The 19459-nt window shown below is 39.9% G+C and overlaps 3 non-coding genes across 3 annotated transcripts; 1 reads left to right on the forward strand and 2 right to left on the reverse strand.

Moving 5' to 3' along the window:
* The first annotated feature begins 2081 nt into the window (after window positions 1-2081).
* On the forward strand, window positions 2082-2154 carry TRNAM-CAU (transfer RNA methionine (anticodon CAU)). Its single transcript has one exon. It is a non-coding gene; the product is annotated as a tRNA-Met (tRNA).
* A 4238-nt stretch (window positions 2155-6392) lies between these two features.
* On the reverse strand, window positions 6393-6465 carry TRNAV-AAC (transfer RNA valine (anticodon AAC)). The gene has a single exon. It is a non-coding gene; the product is annotated as a tRNA-Val (tRNA).
* Window positions 6466-18719: 12254 nt separating this feature from the next.
* TRNAV-AAC (transfer RNA valine (anticodon AAC)) lies at window positions 18720-18792 on the reverse strand. Its single transcript has one exon. It is a non-coding gene; the product is annotated as a tRNA-Val (tRNA).
* Window positions 18793-19459: the final 667 nt, after the last annotated feature.

Here is a 19459-nt window from a genome sequence, read left to right on the forward strand (position 1 = left end):
AATTTTATCTGTCAATATTTATTATGTTAAGATTTAAAATGTTTATTTGATTTTTAAAATAACATGATCAACCTATCAGATGTCATCATAAGTAATATAATTTTATGGAAAATAACTCTTTAATTTTAAACTCTCTTTAATGACTGGCTTAATAGAAGACAGATTTTTATATCTGCTTCCACATTCAAAATCTTGAGATATAATGTTTTGTTTCAAGCATATGAAGAAAGTTTGGCTTCATACACATATGCTATTAGAAAAGGAAAGAGTATTTCAATAGCCTTTTCAGGTAATTGTGGACATCTTTCTTTGATTTTACACCAATACTTGACAGGCAGTACCTTCTTTAGGCATGGTCGTAAAGTAGAATCTGACGCCTTATTGCTAACTTTGAATGGATCTTTCACCCATGTGTGATTTGGTAACAACTTGGTTATATTGGTCCACTGAGATATGTAGTTCTTCCAAATGTTGAAACGTTTCAGTATACAATATCAAACAAACAGAAAAGAACATTCATTGATACCATCACCAATCTCATCAGAAACATCTCTAAATATTGGGAAGCTGCAAATTCATGAAGTTTCCTAGATGCTAATTTTCACTTGCAGGCTAATATTTTATCATTGCAAACAAATTCTGTCAGTTATTTTCTTTGAAGTGACAGGCTGAATTTTTTTATTCTTGAGAAAATGCCTGAATGTGTCATAGTTTTGTCTGTTACTTCTTTCAAATAAAAGTGGTGTTCCCTGAAAAACAAAACAAAACAAAACCCATAACTAGAACAGTTCACAACTCAAAAGTCACCCAAGTGCTTTTCTCAGAGATAATCATTCTACTGTGGTGCACAGCTGAAAGGCTTTTTCTGCACTTCTCATTTATTCACACAAATTATTAAAAAGACATGTACTTAAGGGTGAGAGTTAGTAAATATTTTTTACTGCTCCATCAGGATATTCTTAAGTAAAATACTTTTTTTTTTTCTGAGTGTGTGGTGGATAGACACAGTGGCTGCTGGCACAGCTTGATGTCACTGCCTTGATTCATAGCAGGCACCAGAAGATTTATGCGCTGCTGTTTTTGCACCATCGGATTTTTTTTTCATAGCAAATAAAGCCTTGATAATTATGAAAAAATTGTTGGCCTCACAGATACCCTGAAGTGTCTCAGAACCCCCATGGGTCTGGACACCACACTTTGAGAACTGATAGTCTAAAGTATTTGTCAGGATTTGAGGGACGAAAGGTCAAGGCTTTCTTGGAAGTTTTGAACTCAGGTGCCAGGCACATGGCAGGCTGTGAATTAATGTCTGTTGAATGGACTGAAGAGTTCACAGTTCTATAAATATTTGTGTAACGAGTGAATGTGGTGATGTGGGGAAGAACATAATCTAGAGTGAAGAAAGCACACTTTTTGGAATCAGCAAAATCTGCTTTCAACATCTGGCTTTGCCATTTAGCAGCTGTGAATCTGATTCTACGGAGCCTCAGTTTCATCAGTAAAATGTGCATAATGATATATAGATTTATGGCAAAAAACTAAACTGGACTAAATGAAATTGAATGAATAGAATCTTTAATAGGATTTTCGGTACATAGAAGTGAAGAAAACATGCAGACTTACAAAGTCAGTTTGTGATATACTGAGGGGAACATCTCAGGCAACATAGGTGGAAATGTAGATTTAAATTAAGACACGTAAGTGTAGACTGCAGATATGTTTGGGAGCTATGCATTCGTCCAGCTACTATTTGGTGAGAGTCTACTATTCCAACAAAGGAGACTATGGATGGTAAAAAATCGACTGATAATTGAGGGAACGACAATCCAGATGATTAGAAAATAAGGACAGCATCAACCAGAGGTCAGGCACAATTGTTCAGTGGATACACTAGTTTCCAGGTATGAAGCTCTTTTGAGTGCGGAGCTAGAAAGGACCCTGGATATTTGGAAATATCTTGGATAACCAGTAACTCTGGACGAAGAAAACTGAAAATCCAGAAAGTAATCCGTTTCGAGGGAAAGAAATTAGATAATTCATTTACAGCCTGGCTAAGGTGGGTACCCAATGGGTACCCGAGCGCCTTCTTAGCGCAGTGGGCAGCGCGTCAGTCTCATAATCTGAAGGTCCTGAGTTCGAGCCTCAGAGAAGGCAGCTGTCTTTTCTTCGGCGTGTTCGTTTTCTTTGTTTTTGCACTCATTTACCTCTGGGACGTAGTTTCTTCTGCTGTGAAGTATCAAGAAGTGAGATTGTATGAGATTGTATCAGAGCCAGAGTCTTCCTACAATAACCGTTCGGGTCCCCAGCAGACATGCGCTCGCCGCTCCGCGCAACTGCTGTTTCCCGAGGGGTTCTGGAGACGCTCTGCCTTGAGGGCGGTGACGCTTGGAACTCCAGACTAGCCCTGAAAAACCACGCGGGGCATAAAACTTCTAGTGCCGAAATAACCACGTGCTCAAAATAGCCAATAGCGCAGAAATTGTACTTCACTAACTTCGCTGGCTGGTGCCTGCAGGGTCTACGCCCGAGGTCTTCGGCTGTGCATCTCCTTGCCCTCTTGGTCGGTAACAGCAACTTCCCAGATGACTACAGCTCAATACAGATATAGAAAACATTGACTTTTTTTTGGGGGGGGGGCGGTGTCTTAAAAAATTTTTTTATGAGTCCGTAGAAGACAGGGAAATATTGGACATTGAAATATTGGAAGTGTAGTAAATCGGATCTTTCTGATTTTTTTCCTCGTATGGTTCCACACATGACAGGGCTGGCGATGTCTTAACTGACACTCCAACTTTGTAGCCGGTGGAGAAAAACAGTGGAAGAGAGATGGGGGATCTCGGAGCAGGCAGAGATAGATGCTCAAAGAGGAAGAAGGTCTGTGGGAGGCTGGGCTGGTCATTTTCCATCACAGCAATGCGCGGTGCTGTATGTCGGGTGGGTCCTTAACCCCGTGTTATAGAAGCCGAGAGAAGTTAATTTTAATGGTGAAAAGTTAACTAAATGGCCAATGACGGGGACCTAAAGAAGCTAGATTACGAGAGGACTTGCGCGTCTAAGGTCTCCTAGTAGATGCCGGTTGGGGAGGGGATGGCAAAGAGCCAGAGAGTCGGGCAAAGGAAGGTTCTGACGCCCAGTGGAATTTATAGAAAATGAATTCACGCAGGAAGAGGGGGAAGAAAGAGAGTGTTGGGAAGTCTGTCCTTAACGAGATGCTTACCCATCTGCCTAGGACCCCATGATTACCGTCCCTGCCTGTGTATTTCAACCGTAACGCCGGTCCTGAGCAATAACTTTAGAAACCCTTCAAAATCATTAAGGAAACAAAGAGGCCATTCTCATGTGCTACACGCAAAACCTGGATAGTTTTTCCTCTTTTGTTTTAGAGGTTCCTGGAGATAGACAGATATGCAAAAACTTCACAGCAGAAAATACTGAGAAGCAATTCCATCAGGATATTTATTTTTAATACAGTCTGACATGTCTAGATTGTCAGAATTATTAAAAAATAAACATACTGGGGGTGGTGGTGGGATGAATTGGGAGATTGGGACTGACATATATACACTAATATGTATAAAATGGGTAACTAATAAAAAATATACTGTCTATAAGAAACTCACGTAATATAGTTACTAATAAGTTTGCATACAGATTTACTATTTAATAATTTATTAATTGCTTGTTCCTTTTTTTTTTTTTTTTTTTTTGCGGTACGCGGGCCTCTCACTGTTGCGGAACACAGGCTCCAGACGTGCAGGCTCAGCGGCCATAGCTCACGGGCCCAGCCGCTCCGCGGCATGTGCGATCTTCGCGGACCGGGGCACAGAACCCGTGTTTGCTGCATCGACAGGCGGACTCTCAACCACTGCGCCACCAGGGAAGCCACCGCCCCTTTCTTTTTCATATTTCTTTGTTCCTCTTCCTTCCTACCTTCATTTGACTTATTTAAACATTGTTAGTAGGTGGTCTAGTGATTACCCTATACATCCTTAACATCTCACAGCATACTTGGAATCAATAAATTACCATTCAAATTGAGTACAGAAACCTATACCACCATTATGTACCTTTGCCATAAGCCCTTTATGATATGTATATAGTACATGTAGATATAATTAAACTCTATAAGACAATGTTGTAATTTTCACTTTCAATCATCAAACATACTTTAAAGAACTCAAGAGAATAGGTCTGTCATTTTTACCCACATCTTTCCTAGCTTTGCTATTGTTCAATCATGCTGTTCCAAGTGTCCTGCTGGTATCATTTTTCTTGTCTCACACTTTACTTTTTTCTAGCACTTCTGCTGGCAATGGATTATCTCAGTTTACCTTCAAATCAAAATGTATTTTTCACCTCTTTGAATGATATTTTTGCTATATCAGCATTCTGGTCTATTCTTCCAACATTTAAAAAAGTCATGTCATTTCTTTATGGCCTCTGTGGTTCTGATGAGAACAGATCAAAGTTTCCCTTTAGTTTTCCTCAGGTTGCTTTCAAGAAGTTTTTATTTTTTTCCTTTGGTTTTCAGCAGTTTAATAGTAATATGTCTGGGTGTGGCTTTATAGGAGTATATCCTGCTTCAAGTTTACTGAACATTTTGAATCTGGTTTAGGTCTTTTGCCAAATTTGGAAAGTTTTCAAATTTGGAAATTCAAAATAAATTTCCCCCTTTTTCAAGGTCCTCTTTCTCCTCTTGTTTTGTGTCTCCAATGATGTGAATATAAGATCTTTGGTATTTTCCAATTTGTCCCTGAAGCACCAGCCATCTTTTAAAATATACTTTTCACTCTGTCATTTAGACTGGACAGTTACTATCATCTATCTTCACATTCACTGACTTTTTCTCAGTCATTGTCTGCTATTAGGACAGTCTATTGAGGCATTGTTGTTTATAATTTTGGTTAATACATTTTCAGTTCTGAAGTTTCAATTTGGACTTATATGTCCCATTTTTTTGCTAAGACTTTCTAACATTCAATTCATTTCAGTTCTCACCCCTAATTCTCAGAGCACTGAATAACCACTACTTCAAAGTATTTATTAGAAGATTTCAACATCTGTATCATCTCAATATTGATATCTGTTGATTCTCTTTTCCAAGTCAGTTAACCAATTTTCCTGGTTCTTCATTTGCTGAATAATGTTGGATTATAACCTGGCCATTTTTGCATCAGACTTTGTGTCTTGTTCAAATTTTATGGAGAATATTGCTACTTTTGTTTTTGCAGTCAATTGACTGCCTTGTGTCAAAGTTCCAAGTACCAACCAGCCTTCTGTGTGTTCATAGTCCAATCCATTTCCAAAGCCTTTCTGATGCTATTTGGAGATCTCTGGAGTGTGTGCAGTCCAGTGACCAGTGTGGACTTGGGCAGTGCGCTATCACTTCAGTTCTCAAAGTTTTTGTTGTTTAGGACCTGTGTCACTTATACATAGATCATGGGTTCATCCAGAAGTTCACTAATAACTTCACGTGTTTGCTTTCCACAGTGTCTTTCTCGATATTTTCTGGTTACTTGGGGCACTCGGTTTCAGTCCCTGATGAGAAAGCTGCGGCCTTATTGAACCCCGCTCTGTCCTGAGCTTCTCAGGACTGTGCAGCCTTGTGGCTAAGTTGCAGGAAGAAACAGGAATAAAAAGATGAATTGGGCATATCCCTTTAGATGACCAGCTATTCTGAAGAAACAGAAAACAAATTATAGGTTGAAAATATCTGTACATACTGAAAGCCAGTAGAGCCAGCGCTGCCCTGCCTTGTCCTTGCCTGAAGAAGTGTCCAAAGTGTCTAATTTTCTCATTTCTTACTACAGGCTGGAAGATTGGCGCTCCTCGGTAGAACGAGTAAAACTTAGAGAATGTGGATATCGATCCCCCTACCTCTCGCATGCCAAGCGAGCGCTCTACCACTTGGGCTAACTCCCCTACACCAAACTCACTCTCTCTTTTTTCCCCCCGCCCCCCCCTTCCTCCTTCAGCTTTTCAGATTACTTCATTATTCGCTCTTTTGGAAGGCCCAAACTTCAGGAAATGTCAAGGCCATTAATGCGAAACCAGAATTTAGACTAAGGGCACATCTTCTCAAAGATGCCCCAAAGCAAGAGCGCGGTTGGTACCTATTCCTCCGCTAAGAAAAGAAAGTAGCCATGGGAAAAGTTTGATACCCCAAAAGTTCACGTTTCAGATTTTCTGGGACAGAAGAGAACACGTCTCACTTGGGAGGAGTCACCCAGAACAGTTGGCTAATGCGACAAGACTACCTCAGCATGATTATCTGTGTCTTGAAAAGGAGACCGAAACAAGAAACCAAAAGAAGTTGGATGATCACTTGTTCCTTTTAGGGCAGGTGGTACACTGATTTTTCCCAGATGGTGGAAGGCAAAAGAATCAGCTGTTGTTTCCGCTCGGTTTCGAACCGAGGACCTCTCGCGTGTTAGGCGAGCGTGATAACCGCTACACTACGGAAACTCGCGTTGTGGTTTTTTCCCGGCATATTTATTCAATTCTTGCTGAGGTGGGTTATGAAAGGTTTCACATCTACACCGTGTGAGAGAATAACCAAAAACTACAAACTATTACAAGCAGGACCCATCGGAAATAAGAAGCGAGATCATATCAGAGAGAAGAAATAAAATATGGACACTGAGGGGTGAAGATGAAGAGTGAACAGGGTGGAAGGAACAGGCATGGAGGTAGGAATTCCTGTGTTCAGCAATTACCTGTTTAGTTGGAGTGGAGTGGAGTGTGTGCGTGCGGGTGTGTATGTAAAATAGACATGGAGGGAAACAGTGATTGAAAAGCCTGGACACATGAAGATACATTGGGGAGAAAATTGTGGAGGCTTAAGAACCTTTGAAAAAAATCCAGGCACATGGCTTTAAAATCAAAACATTTTATGAAACGTTTTTATTTTGAATGCCAAATAGGTAGGAAACGGGGAAACTAGAATTAGAGAGAGAGAAAAAGAAGTTATAAGATATTAAAGAATCGAGGTTTATTCTTTTAGCTCCTGGGATTAGCAGTAGCATGAGTCTTTCTGCATCTCCAGCCCAGTACACTGTCTGGGACAGAATACATTTTCCATAAACATAGAATGGATAAAGGCATAGATGCATGAGAAGAAAGAAAGATTCTGGAGAGGTTGTCCAGGAAGGATCTACAGTATTTGAGTATATGTCAAGACACTGGATGTAGAGATTTTGAGGGAGAAGAAAGTGTCAAAGCCATGTATAGAATACTTGAACCTGGGTGGTAGACACAAGTGATTTTGAATTAATATCTGATGCATGGAAGATTAAATCCACTGATTTATAAGTATTTGTTTTAATAATGAATTAATGAATGAATTGGTCTGGATAAAAAGTGATAAGACTATGCACAGGGCTAAAGGAAAAGCCTACATTTTAATATAGGAAAAAAAAATCAGTTTTCCACTTCCGGTTTTGCTCCACACATCCATTCAAACTGAGACAAAAATGGTTCAACTACTCTGAGCTTCAGTTTTATCAGTAAAGTGGGAATAATGATATTTGGATGAACTGCAAAGCCTAAATCAAACAACTTGCATAAAATTAATAAACATTTAGTACAATTTTCAGCATATGGTGCTGAAAAAGGATTTTTTTTTCATTCTTTCGTAGCCTGTATTCCAAGTCCCCAGTGGTGGTCATCCTTCTCTCAAAGGCTCAGAGAGGCAGCAAATGGAAAGAGGTAATCCCCTCGTAACCACTGTGGTGCTTTCTCCAGCCTGAAGATGCCTCCCTTCCTTGAGCCCTTAAGGGGAAGAAACAGCACGGTCTGATCTTCAGGAAGCAATCTCTAGACAAGCTAACCTTCAGAAATCCATCTCTGGGTGTCATTTTGGTAACATGTGTATAAGAAGTAAAACAGAACATCACTTCTCTTTCACATTTTAAAAGAAAATCAACTGGGCAAAGTTGGAATCCTACAACCCATAATCATATATGTCACCATACTGTCACTGGTTCCCCAAAGAATAAAGTGGTTTCAAGATATTTTATTATCCTGAAAAGGCTACTACACTGTCTACACTGTCAGCATTCCAGATGTGACCACTGTCTCCGCTTTCTCCTTCCAGCTTCCAAGCTCACAGAATGTCAAAGAACACCTTATCATTATGTAACTTCTCACTTAATAACTGGAAATTTAAAGTCCACTTTGTCTGATATGAATATATCCACTTCGGCTCTTTTTGATTAATGCTTGTGTGGTGTCTCTTTTCCCATTCTTTACTATCAATCTCCTGTGTAACTTTAATCTTGTTTATAACATTTAATCTCATATATTAACACCTTTGAAAAGAGTTTCTTAAGGTCAGCATATTTATTTTTAGTATATTCTGACGATCTCTGATTTTTATGGGTGTGTCTAGATAATGTATATTTAATGTTATTATTGATAAATTTGCATATAGATTTACTATTTAATAGTTTATTAATGGTTTGTTCCCTTATTTTTTATTCTTTGTTTCTTTTCCTACCTTCTTTCAGCTTATTTAAACATTATCTGTAGCTGCTCTAGTGATTACTCTATACATCCTTAATATTTCACAGTATATTTAGAATCAATAAATTACTATTCAAGTTGAATATAGAAAACTCACTGCCATTCAGTCCCTTTACCATAATCATTTTATGTCATGTATATAGTACATGTAGATACAATGAAAACTCCATGGGACAATGCTGTACTTTTCACTTTCAAACATTAAACATACTTCAAAGAACTCAAGAGAAACATAATAGTCTATCCTATTCACCCAGATATTTCCTTCTCTGCTGTTGTTCTGATGAGAATGGAGTCATCATAGTTCAGGCATATAAAAATGGAGACGTCTGCCATTGAGAATCTGGTCTCAGACACCTCCTTACATCAGTGAGAACTTGAATTTTCTTTGAACTTTGCCAAACCCAAGGATGCCATTTGCCCTGTTGAGAACAACATAACCAGCTGCAACTTTATGGTCTCAAGGTTCCCCCTTGTAACTATGTAACCATTGCAGACCCCAACAAAACCTTGCTTAGCCAGTTCTCAAAGCCTATGGTATGTTGTTTAGGATCAGAGCCATTTATTCACAACTCACGGGTGCATCCAGATGTTCACTAATAACTTCTTGTGTTTGCTTTCCTGATATTTTCTGGTTACTTGAGGTTCCTGGTTTCAATCAGTGACAGGAAAGCTGGGGTCTTATTGACCCCCGCTCTGCCCTGCACTTCTCAGGACTCTGCTGCCTTGCTGCCAAGTAGCTGGAAGAAACAGGAATAAAAAGAGGAATTGGGCATATCCCTTGAGATGACCAGCTATTCTGAAGAAACAGAAAATAAATTACAGGTTGATAGTAGAGGTACATAAAAAAGGCCAGTAGAACCAGTGCTGTCCTGTCTTGTCCTTGCCTGGAGAAGGATCCAAAGTGTCTGATTTTCTCATTTCTTTCTACAGGTTGGAAGATTTGCAGTTGTCAGCTGGAGCTCCGTGGTTGAAAGAGTAAAAGCTGGAGAATGTGGGTATCGATCCCACTACCGCTCACAGGCTAAGCGAGCGCTCTACCACTTGAGCTAATCCCCCACTTATCTCTCTGGCCCCTTTCCTCAAATATTTTAGAGTAATATCTCCACTTCATTATTCACTCTTCTGGGTGACCCAAACTTCAGAAAATTTCAAGGTCCTTATCGTGAAACCAGGACTGGACTCAGGGCACAGCTACTCAAAGATGCCCTGAGGCAAGAGCATGATTGGTATCTATTCCTCTGCTAAGGAAGGGAGGAGAGAGTGGCCGTGGGAAAAAGAAGAAGAGACAGAGGGAACATTTTTGGACTTCACTGTTGAAGAGAAACTGGAAATTAAGAACCTGTGTAGAAGAAAATACATGCAAAAGGAAATAGGGTTTTAATTCTGTTCCAGTTTTCACCCAACTTTAAACCGTTATCAGTTGTGACTGTTTTATAACGGGAGTCCTAAACATCTGTGTTCCCTTACATCTTTATTTGTTATTCACTAATTACAATAGAAGTAGAAGATTCTATCTGGGAAAAATTTAAATTATACAGTATAAATAAGTTGTCATTCATCAATAAAATTCAAAACATCGAATAAGGCATAAAGAAAGAGTAAAATAAATCGACAGGTGCAGAGATTAACATTTTGGAAGTTAATGAAATCATTTATTAAATTATTAACTGTTCAATATTTGATCTACCTATTCCTTAGCCTTACCTAATATTTTCATTTCAAGACAGAAGCCGTATTTATGCCTTAACTTCAGGCACTGAGGACACAGTGAGGGCAAAACAGTGATTTGAGCCTAAAGATCCTTATATTCTAGAGGAGAAACAGGAAATTTAAGAAGAAAAACTTCATAAGACACTTTCTGAACCAGAGAGTGTTTGTGAGGAAGGTGGCCTAAATTGATGTGATAGACTGAAATCACGATAAGAGACATTAGCTATGGGGCGGGCGGTGGTCTCAGTAGCAAAGTAACATTTGATTTAGCGGCTGAATGCCAAGAAGTAGGCACCTTACTAGGTCTGATTCAAAATGAAAAGACGTATTAGTCAGGAGCTGAGAGGTGAAGAAAGGCCCTCTGTGGACAACTGGGAAACTAGCCCAGACAGAGCCCGGTTACCAAATACCCACAGCAGAGCCAAAATGCGAGAAATTTTCCATCTCATTTGAAGACTGTGTGACTCTGGCCTAAGCAAATGTTGGGTGTGCTGAAGGAGCACCCATTCACAGAGTCTCCAAGAGCAGCACCCACAGGATTCTCTGTGCCTGAAGACGTTTAATATCAAGTTGAGGGAAGTCTTTCAGTGAAAAGCAAAGTGCAAGGGCTGTTCACAGCTCAGCATGGCAGAATCATGACCCGCTTTATCTTCCCTTCCTGTCTTTGGACCTCATCTGGTTCTGATCGCTAATGTTGATAAATATATTTCCTGCATTACCTGTTGGGATCCCCCCACCCCCATTTTAAATCATATTTCAGCTGCCTGTGCAAAGAGGAAAAAATTTATTTTGGGTTCTATGTGTGGAAAGTAAATACCGCCTGACTGTTTCATAATTTGAGAGATATTTCTGAAGGTGTTGATTTGAACTGTCATTGCAGGTACTACAACGTTTGGGTTGAGACAGGTGGGTAAGGAACCTCCTTAAGGAAGAACTACCCAAAGATCCTACTCCTATTCTTCTTTATGAGTTTTCTCTAAGAATTCCCCTAATTTCATATTTTCTTGTTTGTTTTGTTTTTGACCATCTGGGTCTTTTTTGACCCCTTCCAGACCCAGGAAGCTCAGACCTCACACCCACAAATTCTTTTGTACATCTTGTCTCTCTAGGTGTCCCTCAACATCCTTCCCTCTTCTCCCAGGTCAATAGACCCCATAAATGTCAATTACAAATAGTGGAAAGACCTTCTTTTCACCAGGATCTCTCTGTTTGGAAAACAGGGGTGGGAGGTCCACCCTCCCACTAGCCCAAAACCATGAATGTTGAGATGGAAAGGCCAGCACAGTCCAGTACAGATCATGTTCACTCCCTCCACAGCAGGTTTTCCTTCCTTGTTGTAATACAATGACAAAGAGTATTGGTCAAAGACTGAGTCTGTGCTGTCTTCTGTGTGAAATATAAACGTATAAATTGTCATTTTTAAAGGCAATCCAATATTTCCTGGAGTTGGGTTCAGGGGAGAAGCTCTGAGGACTCAGGTGCCTGTGGAGAAGGAATGAAGGAGCAAAACTGGGGAAGATAGAATATCTTTCTCACTAGCTCCCAGTGCCACGAAGGCTTTGTAACATTCAACCTAATTCCCATGCTCTAACCCTCTTGTTGACCTGGGGTCATTCTAGACATGTGCCCTAACCAGTTGTATGGGTCTAACCTGCTGCCACAAGGTTATTTCATTGCCACCAAAGAGGACCTGAGAGAAAATATGACTTCAGCAAAAGCACAATGAAAAACTACTGTTTCTATTAAGGAGTGGGGTGGGGGGAGTGAGATCTATAGTATTTCATCATGGGAATGATCTAGCTCTGAAACCATTTCACTCTTTTGAATTGCCAGAAAGCAAGTGAAGGTCCCAGCTGGGTAGGGTGCCCAGCTGGAATTGCGGGGCTGTCTCACATGTCATGTATTTCTCTATAAAACAGAGTTGTGATTGTTAGAGATTTTGGAAATATGGCCACCTAGGAGGAGGAGAGGAGGGGTGGCTTCTGCAGTCCTCTCACCTGCACAATTAAGCCCTCCCAACGTGGCCCAGGTTGCTGGGTAGGGCTTCATCCCTCCTCTGTCTTCCAGAGAAAGATAGGATTGGCATAGTAAGACACTAGGATCCTGGACAAGGATGAGGTAGCAGAGGGAAGAGGAAGAATTTTCAAGAGAACATTGGAAACTGGAAATCAGGGCTTTTACTCAGTCTTTAATTTGAAAGAAATGAAGGAATGGTCAGGAAATATCAACACAAAATCAAGAAAAAACTGCTCAAACAAGAAAAGTTCAACAAAAAACATGGATGCTCCACAGGTCAGAATCCCTTCTCATCCTAAATATCTGTCAGATATTTTGAGTTTTCCAGTGACAATTTTAGTCAGATATAATGGTAAAGATTTTGGGGTTTGATTTTGTTTTTTTTTCATCGTGAAAGAAACAAAGTTTCTTTTGTTTGTTTCATTCCTAAGGTCAGTAGACAACAGGTCTGTTGCATTTGCCTTTCAAATTGCGGATATGAAACCAAGATTGTTTCTCTCCACCGTGGACATTCTGCTCAGATCGGCTGCTTAAGTATCCGGACATCCTGAGCCGTCACCAGTATGCTGAGACCCAGCTTGTGATCAGACTGAAAAGCATCCTGCTTTTCCCAGGGAACATTCATTTTTTCAAACTCATTTAGGGCTCTTTCCTTACCCAGGGACTAAGGGAAACCTTAGCCTGTTCTTTCCAAGAAGAGAACATTAGTGGGTTTTAATCTCAATCTGCAAATCCATTCTTCAAGCCTCTAATGAGCGCCCATAGTACAAACTCAGTGAGTAAGGACAGCACTCCACAGGCAAAAGCGGTAGCTAACGCTTGCTAATCATTTCCTATTGTTCTGACCCTGCACCAGTTGCTGTGAACCACCTAGAGAATTCTGGAGGTCTCATTTTCCACGTGAAGAAACATGTGAAGGATGTATCAGGTACCACTATTTATCCAGCGAAGTCCACCTGCCTTATGTGCAAAAAGCTCTTGTAACCCCCGCTTGCCTGGACAGGTAAAACTGACTCTACTGACAGGGTTAGAAAAATTGGGGCACAAGGATTTCAGCAAGCAAGAAGGAAGAAGAGGCTAAAACGTATCTCAAGGTGACAACTTTCCTGAAAGCTGAACCTCCACTCTCCCAGCCCCCTGATGGCCTAATGATTACCCCGCAGCAGACATCTTCTCACCTAGCTTATTATGCAGTTTTCTTATTTGCGTCTTGTCTGTGTCTCCTACGCCTCTTAACTGGGATGTAGCTCTATAAGGGAGGCAAGTTTGAGGTTTTATTCACTCTTGAATCACTGCACCTAGAGGGGTCCACTAATAAGAAATATTTGTTGCATGATTAAGAGAATAAATGATTTTACACCTCCCCATTCCTTAACTGCCAATGGCTGACCTTCCAGGCCCAAATTTGGAAGAGAACTCTCCCCTGCTTCTTCCATCAGATGGAGAGGAAGATCAAAAGTGTGATATAACTTGTGTTTTCTGGTATAATCGAAGTGTTTTCACCAATGATTTTACTGAAGTTACTGGGAAGTGCAACAAACTTGAAATCTAATTTCACCCTTTTAAGCAAAGGTTGGCTCATTTTTCAAACGACTGTGGAAAGATAACGACCTGCCTGCCCTCTCTGAGGCTCGAACTCAGGACCTTCAGATTATGAGACTGATGTGAGGGCAGATAGCTCGAGTTTTACTCATTGAGAATAAAATAGGAGACAGTACTTTCCAACCACCACTATTTTATCAGCTGCTAGCTTTTAATAAATACAATCAATGGTGCTTGAAAATCATTCCAATAAGCCAATGCCCCAAATCAGGAATGATGCAGTCTATGCCTTTCCGGTTTTCACCTACAGATAAGATCATCTGGGTTTCTTGACTGGAGACAATGTACCGTCTTTTGTTAGTCTTGTGTTCCAGTTATGCGCTTTTTCCTGCCCTCAGAGATCTCAGTCAATCTTACACCTTTCATCACCTCCTTTGTTGAAAGAAACATAGGAGCTGCCCAGTTAATATTATTTCACTGAGTGAATCACTAGTCCTCAAATTTGTCTACAGTCTGTACTTCTTTGTCTTACTCTACATCTCCATTTGTAGCTATATGACTGGAGACATTCTCCCTACAAAAACCACAAACTGAACTTAACAAAAAGCCACCTTGTTGTTTCAACCTTATGTGCTAAATCGTACTAAGAGATTTATGGAGATTATTTCATGTAGTCCAGTTGAATTTTGGCAACAAAACTCTGTACCGTATTTTGCACTTTCCAGATAAAATGGAGGCTCAGAGAAGTTAGGTAGTTTTTCTAAGGTCCCAGAGCTGCTAAACAGCAAAGTATGAATGGAGAAAAATTATTAGATTCCAAACTGTGAGCTCTTTCTCAGCTCCAGCTCACGATCTCTCTGTCTGTTCTTCTCCACGGTAGCCCATTCATCCACACACCACCTGTCTAATTCCCAATCTCTGTGCTGGACTTCTGGGCTTAGACTTCCAAGTCAACTTTGGCTTATTCTCCTCCTTCAAAACCTACATCAAATGACTTGCCAAATACTGAACATTATTCTTGTGCAGCTTTTTTGACTCCATCACCTCCTTTCCATTCATTCAGTGCATATTCGTTGGGAAGCTGCTCTGTGCCAGGCACTGCAGTAGGCTCAAGCCACTGAGAATGAATCTGACCACCCATACCTCAGGAGCAGGGAGGATAAATATGGACAAGGAATGATCCACTTCCAGTTTCACCACTTTCAGTCTCCCTGGCCTTGGTAGCTAAGTAACTCTTTCTGAAATACTAGTTTTCTGCTTCACACTGACCATTTTTGATTTCCTAATTTGGATATGATTTTGCTTTTCTCTCAACTTCTTCTACCCACATTGCAATTTTACTTAATAAGGTGATTTAGATCCAGTGGTGGTTAGTGTTTTGTCCCTTGATGTATTCCCTGATTTGTTATCTACTAGGCCCATCAGTGAAAGAGACAGGATTGTTGACATCTGCAGCAATAATTGTGGATTTTTCTACTTTTCTTTTCAGTTTCATTAGCTATTGTTTATGGGTTTTGAAGCTCTGTGGTCAGAGGCATACACTTTTAGGATAGTTATTTTGTTAGTGAGCTGACATCTTATAATTGCATACCTTCTCAAGTAATACCTGGCAATTTTCTTTGCTTTCAAAATCCACTTTGTCTTATATTAATATATCCACTTTATCTTTTTTGATTAATGCTTGTGTGGGGTCTCTTTTCCCATTCTTTTCTTTTAATCTCCTATATCTTCTTTACTCTTGAATATAGCTTTTAATCTCACATTTAACTATATTTGAAATGGGTTTCTTATAATCAGCATATTTATTTTTAATACACTGACAAACTGTGATTTTTAATTGATATATCTGGATTGCCAGAATATATTAAAAATAAATATGCTGACTATAAGAAACTCACATCATATTATTACTAATAAGTTTGCATTTACTATTTAATAATTTATTAATGGTTTGTTCCCTTTGTTTTTCATATTTCTTTGTTCCTCTTCCTTCCTACCTTCACTTGACTTATTTAAACATTGTGAGTAGCTGGTCTAGTGATTACCATACACATCCTTAATATTTCACAGTATACTTAGAATCAATAAATTACCATTCAAGTTGAGTATAGAAACCTCACCACCATTTAGTCCCTTTACCATAACCCCTTTATGTTATGTATATAATACATATAGATACAATGAAAACTCCACCAGATAATGTAATAATTTTCACTTTCAAGCATCAAATATACTTTAAGGAACTGAAGAGTAACATAAGAGTCTATTATATTTACCCAGTTATTTGCTTCTTTGTTATGGTTCTGATGACAAACTGAAATCATAATGGAGTAATCATAGTTCAGGCATATAAAAATAGGGTGATGGCCACTGAGGATGTGGTCTTAGACCAGTCCCTACATCACCGAGAATTTGAACTTTGAACTGTACCAAACCCAAGGACACCAGCAGCCATATCTGGAGCAACTTCCACAAGCTGCAAACTTATAGTCTCAAGGTCCACTTGTAACTATGTAACCATTGTAGACCCTAACCAATTCTTGCTTAATAAGCAGTCTTGCTTCTTGCCAGTTCCAATTATAATTATGGACAAACAACTTAGGTAACTAACTGTGTGGCCTCGCAGTTTTTCCCTTTAATAAGCTTCCTTCATTTTGTAGTCCAGTGGAACACGACTCATGTGCTTCTTGAATCTGTGTCTCCCAGGCTGCAGTCCCAATAAACATCATTTTATTTCAAACAGGTTTCTGTTTCTGAAATTTTGGTTAACGTTTTCCTTCATTTATGCTCTTCTGTTTCCTTCTGGTATCATTTTTTTCTTGTCTCACGACATTACTCTTTTCTAGCACTTCTGTTAGCAATGAATTCTCTCAGTTTACCTCAAATGAGAATGTGTTTCTTTCAACTTTATGTCTGAAGGGTATTTTTGTTATATTTAGCTACTGGAGTGACAGGTCTTTTCTTTCAGCATTTAATAAAAGTCATGTCATTTCTTTACGGTTCTTATGGTTTCTGATGAGAAATCCACAATCATTCAGATTGCAGTTTCCCTTTCATTTTCTTCTGGTGCTTTCAAGCATTTTTTTCCTCTTTTGTTTCCAGCAGTTTAATTGTCATATGTCTGGGTGTAGATTTATTTGGTTTTATGCTGCTATAGCGTTGCTGAATGTTTTTATTCTGGTTTATATCTTTTGCCAAATTTGGGGAGTTTTCAACCATTAATATTTCCAGTGTTCCCCCCACCGCCTCTTTTCAAAGACCTCTTTCCCTTCCTCTGTTGGGTTTCCAATGATGTGAATGTAAGAACTTTGCTATTTTCCTATTTGTCCCTAAGGCTCCGTCCATCTTTTAAAATACACTTTTCTCTATGTCATTTTGATTGAGTAGTTACTATTGTTCTATGTATACATTCACTGACTTTTTCCAGTCATCTCCTTCTCCTATTGAGACAATCCAGTGAGATGTTCTTTATAATTTTGGTTAATATATTTTTTCAGTTCTGAAGTTGCAATTTGGATGTATATCTTCCTATCTTTTGCTAAGACTTCCTAACATTACATTCATTTCAAAGAGTTCTCACCCCTAGTTCTCACAGCATTGAAAATATTTGTCAGAGGATTCCAATATTTGTGTCATCTCAGTATTGGTATCTGTTGATTCTCTTTTCAAGCGAATTAAGATTTTTCTTGGTTCTTCATATGCTGAATAATTTTGGATTATAACTTGGCCATTTTTGTATTACATTATAAGGCTTTATGTCTTGTTCAAAGCTTATGGGGAATACTGCCGATCTTGCTTTTGCAGGCACCTGACTGCCTTGTGCTCAAATTCCAGGTACCGAACAGCCTTCTGTGTGTTGTGGTTTCATAGTCCAATCCATTCCCAAAGCCTTTCTGATGCTATTTGGAGATCTCTGGAGTGTGTGCAATCCAGTGACCAGTGTGGACTTGGGCAGTGCGCTATCACTTCAGTTCTCAAAGTCCATGGTAGGTTGTTTAGGATCAGAGCCACTTAGTCACAGCTCGCAGGTGCAACCAGAAGTTCACTAATAACTTCACGTGTTTGCTTTCTACGGTGTCTTTCCTGATATTTTCTGGTTACTTGGGGTACTCGGTTTCAGTCCCTGACAAGAAAGCTGGGGCTTTATTGACCCAGCTCTGCCCTGTGCTTCTCAGGACTGTGCCACCTTGCAGCTAAGTAGCAGGAAGAAACAGGAATAAAAAGGAATTGGGCATATCCCTTGAGATGACCAGCTATTCTGAAAAAACAGAGAATAAATTATAGGCTGATAGTAAAGGTACATACCAAAGGCCAGTGAGCCAGCGCTGCTCTGTCATGTCCTTGCCCAGAGCTGGGTGCAAAGTGTCTAATTTTCTCATTTCTTTCTACAGGTTAGAAGATCTGCAGTTATCAGTCAGAGCTCCTCGACTGAGAGCAAAAGCTGGAGAATGTGGGCATCGATCCCACTACCTCTCACATGCTATGCGAGCGCTCTACCACTTGAGCTAATCCCCCACACTTCACTTTCCTTTTTCTCCGAGTTTTTCAGAGTCCCATCCCCATCATTCACTTGAAACCCTGACTCTGCTAAGGACAAGTCTTCTCAAAGATGCCCTGAGGCAAGAGCACGGTTGGTACCCATTCCTCTTCTAAGGAAAAGGAGGCGGGGAGTAGCCATGGGAAAAGCTTGGCGTCCCCAAATTTCACTTTTCAGATTTTCCGAGATAGAAGGGAAAACTTCCCAGTTGGGAGGAGTCACCCAGAACGGCCGGCTAACTCAACAGGTCTATCTCAGGATGTTTATCTGTTTCTTAAAAACGAAATGAAAACGACAAACCAACAGGAGTGGGATGACCACTGGTTCCCTTTAAGGGAGGCGGAGGGCTGATTTTCCCCGCATGATGGAAGGCAAAAAAAGCATCAGTTGTTTCCGCTCGGTTTCGAACCGAGGACCTCTCGCGTGTTAGGCGAGTGTGATGACCACTACACTACGGAAACTCACATTTCATGCCGTCTTAAGATATTTCTCTGGTGTTACTGAGGCAGGTCATGAGGATTTACATATCTACACAGTAGGATAAAACAATAAAAAAAACAAGATATTACAGACAAGAGCCATCGGAAATAAGACGCGAGAGCATATCATAGTGAAGGAAAAAATACGGACATTTAGGGGTGAAGATGGAGGGAACAGCGTGCACAGGGTGGAAGGAACAGGCTTGGAGGAATTCCTGTGTTCAGAAATATACCTGTTCAATTGGAGTGCTTGTGTGTGTGTGTGTGTAAAATAGACATGGAGGGAAAGTGATTGAAAAGCCTGTACACATGAAGATACACTGGGGAGAAAACCGTGGATGGTTAAAAACCTTTGAAAAATATCCAGGCACAAGGCTTACATAATCAAGGTAACATTTTATGAAGGGTGGGGGAAACCAGAATTGAAGAGAACGAAAAAGAAGTTATAAAATATTAAGGGATTGAGGTTTATTCTTTCAGCTCCTGGGATTAGCAGTAGCATGAGTCTTTCTGCATCTCCAGCCCAGTACACTGTCTGGTACAGAATACATTTTCCATAAACATAGAACGGATAAAGGCATAGATGCATGGGTTAGCTGCAATGCTAAATCAAACAAGTTGCATAAATTAATAAAATTTTAGTACAATT

The sequence above is a fragment of the Tursiops truncatus genome, chromosome 10 (assembly GCF_011762595.2).
Source record: "Tursiops truncatus isolate mTurTru1 chromosome 10, mTurTru1.mat.Y, whole genome shotgun sequence".
In the NCBI taxonomy this organism is placed as follows: Eukaryota; Metazoa; Chordata; class Mammalia; order Artiodactyla; family Delphinidae; genus Tursiops; species Tursiops truncatus.